This window comes from Aquarana catesbeiana, linkage group LG02 (genome assembly GCF_042186555.1).
Source record: "Aquarana catesbeiana isolate 2022-GZ linkage group LG02, ASM4218655v1, whole genome shotgun sequence".
Classification (NCBI taxonomy): domain Eukaryota; kingdom Metazoa; phylum Chordata; class Amphibia; order Anura; family Ranidae; genus Aquarana; species Aquarana catesbeiana.
This window is the reverse complement of record NC_133325.1, coordinates 35,943,832-35,950,767: the sequence shown is the minus strand read 5'-3', so window position 1 is coordinate 35,950,767 and position 6,936 is coordinate 35,943,832.

Sequence of the window (6,936 nt, the reverse complement as noted above, 5' to 3'; positions counted from 1 at the left end):
GGAAACGCTAAGACCAGGACAAAGGTCTAAATTCTGGGAATGTCCCAGGAAATTCGGGACAGTTGGCAACTATGGTAGAGCAACCAGGGCTTTGTTCCTCCTGCAGGTGATCCTGCAGGAGTATTTACTAAAGATCTACTGTATATAGAGTAATCGGGACTTCCTTCCTCCAGCTGGTGACTCTTCTAGTAACTAAAAATATACTGTATATAGAACAATCAGGACCTCCTTCCTCCTGCTGCTGACCCCTCTAGTGATATAAAGATCTATATAGGGGAATCAAGACCTCCTTCCTCCTACTGGTGATCTCTCTAGCAATAACTGCAGATCTATACACAGTAGGTGAATCAGGACCACCTTCCTACTGCTGGTGACCCCTCTAGAGATATAAAGATCTATATAAAGGAGTCAGGACCTTCTTCCTCCTGCTGGTGATCCCTCTAGTGATAAATAAAGAGCTATATGGAGGGATCAGAACCTCCTTTCTCCTGCTGGACAATCCGAGTGACACAATCCAACATTCAGTTTTCTCTCCCCATTGCCTGGCCACTGTTTGCTCATTTGGCAATCATCTAAAATAAGTACGCACAAATCTCATTCTTCTGGCCAAGTTCTGACCAATACTGTACCCCCAATCAGAGGATTCTTTATTCCTAAGTGCATTATTTGCATGTTGAACTGTGATTTTCATAACCTCCAGCTCTAATAATGCTCAGCTTTAATGGCCCAGGTTTATGATGGGACCACATTAAGTGTACCCCAGACCCCATGTGTCTTGCTGCATCGATTTTAGTACATGTACAAGGAAAGTATGAAAAAGCAAGCCTAATCTAGAGTTTTATTTTAGGCTTTTTAAATGTAAAATCTAGGCAGACACCAAATGCAAATCCTTGGTTGAATAGGCTGAAGGCCTTCACGCCCAAGAGACCCAAACATAAGATGCTCTTTTTGTTTAGGAGAGTCACATTGCATGGCGGTGATCTGCAGCTTGGCTGTCACTCATGTTGGCAATGGGACAATCCCTCTGGCCAAGGCGCGACAGAGACCACTGTCATTAAGACACATTCTGGGCGCTTCATGAGCTCAGAGGGAGTCAAGAGATGTCAACACATTGCTGGGACAGTCACTAGGGGGGATGATACTCTCTGAGCGCCTGTCAAACTTTTACAGGCGGTTTTATAATTTATGGTTTAAGAAGTGGCTTAGCGGCATCCTGTCATAACAGCTGGCCAATAATTTGTCTCCAGCCTTGAGTGTCCTCCAGGAGGTGTCTGCCTACTGGTCCAAATGACAAATGGACAGTCTTGTTGTCCTCATCTCCATTCTCTCTGGAGCAGGGGATGTGTATCATCGCCCTGATGAAGTCAAGACTGCCTTAGAGAGAAAAGATTGCCGGTCTGGTGGCATACAGTAAAGCTGGGGCTCATAATTCTCAGCAGGTGTGTCGAGACATTTGGCAAAGAGTGCCCTTCTGCTTCTGTTGGAGCTGCTGGTCTTGCAGTGCCATTTACAAGCCCTTTCCATCAAAGGGAGGCTGTCAGCACAGCTCCTGAAATCACGTCTAACTCGAAGTAGTGAGAACTTGGTGGGGCGAGCTGCCAAAGAATGAGCCGGTTAACAAGCTCTCTCTGTGATTCATGTTTACCCCCCAAAGACAGCTGATTAACCTACGTGGTGAGGGTGGATTTGCAGCCAAAGACAGTTCTCATTTTAACATTTAATGCTGCAATTTATAGAGTGCCTCTAACAACCTCATCCTAAGTCACAGCGGCCATAAAACAAACTCACACACGCTTTCATTACGGAGAAGGCTGAAAGTCTAGGAAAACTGGCCACTACTCCGTATGGTTTACCACAATGATGAGCTTTAACAATACAGAGAGTGAGAGGGAGGGAAGACAGCATGCAGACGAAGAGGGCTGGAAGTGTTTGACTTGAAGAAGAAAATTGCTCCATATGGAAGCCATAATGGAGAGAGAGTTGGTGGTCTCATTCTAGATGACAGAGGACGGCTAAATGTGTACCACTCACGAAGCACGATGATACGCTATCAATTCACATAGGAAGGCCAAGTATAATGAATGACCACCAGTGGTCTTGGTATTATCTTAAATGTACTGTCTTCTTTCACACATATTTGTTCTTCTAAAATAAATAAAAATCTAAAAACAATTATTGTGGGCAAGGCCAATTAAAGGCTCGTGAATATGTGCAACTATACTGCAATCGCTCTGAAAAGTCATCTGCAGTGGATCATTTTTCAGAGGACGATATGCCACCTCCTTACCGCCTGCTTTGACCCACAAATTCCAACCGAGTGCACCGCAACCATTTGCATTGAGAGGTTGCATTTGGGTGAGTGGTCAGGTTTTTACTGCTATTTGGGGCTCTATTAGGGCTCTTTCACACTGGCAGCTGTGCCTACGGCCCTCCGGTTTAGCAGCAGCTGATAGGCCTTCAGGACGTGATCCTACCGCCTCCTGATTGTCTATTTTTTCTGTTTTCTTTTTAATTTCAAGGGGAATTTTATATTTTAAAAAATCCCAACGTGTTTGGCTTGTGGCCGTAGTGCACTTCCATTGGACTCAGGCCAAGCTAAAATTGCAGCGGCTGCAGATCAAAGCATGTACAGCCCTGTTGAAATTCAGGAAGAAAGTGAAAGTCCAGCTCCGGTACAACTTATAATAAGATCAGGCAGCCTTTATTCATGATCCATCAATACATAAAATAATGCACAGCAAGAATGACGCGTTTCTGCCCTTTCTATGGACCTTAATGTTAAAATTTAGGTGGGCAGCCAGGAAGGGGCGGTAAAACTGCAGCTCAGCTGCCTGTTTTTTACTGACCTTGGCCACCTGTATAAAAGAGTCCTTACAAAGATTTCTTTCATTTTTGGTAAAAGGAGGGCATAACACAAGGAATGCAGAGGCAAGTAACACACAGGGGTCAGGATTAAGTAATGCACAGAGTACAGGGGTCAGGCGTGTGTATTGTACAGAGTACAGGGATTAGGAGTGCATAGCACACAGAGTGCTTAACGTACAGTGTACAGTGGGCAGGAGTGCATAACGTACAGAGTACAGGGGTCAGGAGTGCATAATGTACAGAGTGCAGGGGTCAGGCATGTGTATTGTACAGAGTACAGGGGTCAGGAGTGCATAATGTACAGAGTGCAGGGGTCAGGCATGTGTTGTGTACAGAGTACAGGGGTCAGGAGTGCATAGCACACAGAGTGCAGGGGCCAGGAGTGCATAACATACCGAGTGCAGGGGTCAGGCATGTGTATTGTACAGAGTACAGGGGTCAGGAGTTCATAGCACACAGAATGCAGGGGTCAGGAGTACATAGCACACAGAGTACAGGGGTCAGGTGTGTGTATTGTACAGAGTACAGGGATCCGGAGTGCATAGCACACAGATTGCAGGGGTTCAGAGTGCATAGCACACAGAGTGCAGGGGTCAACAGTGCATAACACACAGTGTGCAGGGGCCAGAAGTACATAAGATAAAAAGTGCAGGGATCAGGAGAGCATATTGTACAGTTCAGTAGACAGGCAGCATGGAGACCGAAGTAGGTGTGTTCAGGAATTCCTCACCTGCATTACAAACAGGTACTCAAAAATGGTTTCTAAATTACCTTCATCGATTTCCCTGCCGATGTGTGAAGGACATTGCTCCAAAAGTCATTCTGAATCTTCTCTGGTCTGTTGGTTGCCAGAAGGCTCCAAGCCAAGAATTTCCTGAAGATAAACTCTTTGAAGACTTTAGATCGGCGATGCAACAAGAAAGCTTGATTGACTGCGCTGGTAATGACATAACATTGCTATTTATAACTGGCCTTTGTATGATGCATGGAGTTTGTGAGGAAGGATCTATGTCAGTAATATCAGATGAACGGGGCTGATGTAACCAAAGGTGCCCTCTTGACTTTCGTCAGAATGCTGAATGAGTATCACAAGGGCTCCGGGCACTTACATGTTTTAGGGCCCTGCTGACAGAAGTGGGGCGGCTGACTGACACTCCATCCAGAACGATGGGATGTATAAAGGTCATGCAGTAAACGTGTCCTCTCCTTCACTTTAGACCTTCCACCCAAGCCAGGCAGAACCTGCCAAATGGATAGACAACCTCACCGTTCCTCAGAGCGAGCCCTTTAGAAAGGCTTTACTCAAAAAAGGAGAGGGTTTATTTATAATTTACAACTCATATGGCCTTGCAACACTTTTGAAAGTCTTGGTTCCATCAAATTTGGTCCGGCTAAAGGGTGGTATTTGGAAATTTGAGCCTATTTTTTTAACAATCTGAAATATTCACAACAACAAAGTGTTATACAAATACAATGCAAATACCCCTGCATCCCCCACTACCCCTCATTCTGCACCCCATGCATACCCTATTACACTGCACTCTGCACCACCCACATCTCCATACCTACTCTATCTTTACCCTCATTATACCCCACATTATAGTATACCCCCCCCCCCCCCCCCCCCACTACCACACACTCTGCATTCTCTACATTCCCTATTATCCAACACTCTGCATCACCTATTACACAGCACTCTGCACCACTCACATCTCCACATTTACTTTATCTTTACCCTTATTACATACCAAACTACACTCCCCCCACTACCACACATTCTGCATCCCCTGCTTCCACCATTACGCCACTCTCTGCATTCCCTACATTCCCCATAATACCACACTCTGCACCCCCTGCATCCCCTGTTACTTCATACAGTAACACTATATACAGAGCACAGCGGTCAGGAATGCATAACACACAGAATGCAAGGGTCAGGATTAAGCAACACGTAGAACGCAGGGGTCAGAAGTACATATTGTACAGAGTACAGGGGTCAGGAGTACATAACACATAGAGTACAGGGATCAGGAATTTCCTTGCATCCCCCCATTACCCCACATTCTACACCCTGTGCATATTTGTCACACTTAAATGACTCAGATCATCAAACAAATTTTATTACACAAAGATAACCCGAGTAAATACAAAATGCTGTTTTTAAATGATGGTTTCATTTATTAAGGCAAAAAGCTGTCCAAACCTGCCTGGCTTTATGTGAAAAAGTAATTGCCCCCTAAACCTAATAACTGGTTGTGACACCCTTGGTGGCAACAACTGCAATCAACAATTTGCGATAACTGGCAATGAGTCTTTCACATTGCTGTGGAGGAATTTTGGCCAACTCTTCTTTGCAGAATTGTTTTAATTCAGCCACATTGGAGGGTTTTCCAGCATGAATGGCCTGTGTAAGGTCATGATACAGCATCTCAATTGGATTTAAGTCCGGGCTTTGACTAGGCCACTCCAAAACCAAAATTTTGCTTTGTTTGAACCATTTGGAGGTGGACTTGTTATTGTGTTTTGGATCATTGTCCTGCTGCATAACCCAAGTGCACTTGAGCTTGAGGTCACAAACTGATGGCTGGACATTCTCATTAGGGATTTTCTGGTAGAGCTCAGAATTCATGGTTCCACCAATTATGGTAAGGCGTCCAGATCCTAAAGCTGCAAAGCAGCCCCAGACCATCACGCTACCACCACCATGTCTGACTGTTGGTATGATGTTCTTGTTATGAAATGCTGCATTTATTTTATGCCAGATGTAGCGGGACGCACACCTTCCAAAAAGTTAATTTTTTGTCTCATCAGTCCACAGAATATTTGCCTAAAAGTTTTAGGAATAATCAAGATGTTTTTTGGTAAATGTGAGAAGAGCCTTTGTGTTCTTTTTGATCAGCAGTGGTTTTGGCCTTGGAACTCTCCCATGGATGCCATTTTTGCCCAGTCTCTTTCTTATTGTTGAATCATGAACATTGATCTTACCTGAGGCAAGTGAGGCCTGCAGTTCTTTAGATGTTGTTCTGAGTTCTTTTATGACCTCCTGGATGAGTCGTCTTCATGCTCTTGGAGTAATTTTTGTAGGACGACCACTCCTGGGAAGGTTCACCACTGTTCAAAGTTATCTCCATTTGTGGATAATGGCTCTCCCCATGGTTAACTGGAGTTCCAACGCCTTAGAAATGTCTTTGAAACCCTTCCTAGACCGATACATTTAGATTACTTTGTTTCTAATCTGTTCTTGAATTTTTTTAGCTTGTGGCATGATGTGTGGCTTTTTTGGGATCTGTTCGCGTGCTTCACTTTGTCAGACAGCTTCTATTTATGTGATTTCTTGATTCAACAGGTCTAGCAGTAATCAGGCCTGGGTGTGGCAAGTGAAATTTAACTAAGCTTTCCAACAAATTGTGGTTAATCACAGTTCATTCATTATTCAGCATGGGAGGGGGCAATTACTTTTTCAGATAGGGCCAGGCTTTTTTCCCTTAATAAATTAAATAATAATTAAAAAACTGCATCTTGGATTTACACAGGTTATCTTTGTGTAATATTAAAATTTGTTTGATGATCTGAATCATTTAAGTGCGAGACATATGCAAAAAAAATAAAAAATCAGGAAGGGGGCAAATACTTTTTTCACACAACTGTAAAATCATTATATGGACTATGTAGTGCTAATTCAACTGTTCAGGAAAAAGCCAGAAAAGCAAATTCCCTGTCTGGACATTGCATTGCTGAGTAAGGTGGGATGAGTGTGATGCAGTGCATGGCGTGAAGGGTTTAAGAACCCTTGTGGCATCTTGTAAGCAATGAGGGCAGTTAAAATGGTATCTTCTCTTGTGGTCCTCAGGGTGTCAAGCAGAATATTGAATACTTTGCTGTTGTCCTGGATTATAGGGGAGAGACTGTCCTGTGGATGTTATGTGCACATTAGGTCTATGTATCGGTACAAGTAACCTAGGTATACTACCTTGTGAAGCTGCTGCTTTGGGCCAAGTGGCCATCTGCAACCTGACAGGCCCTGGAGGTCTCATAATGGTGACTAGTACCCCAGCTAAAATGGGCCCAACC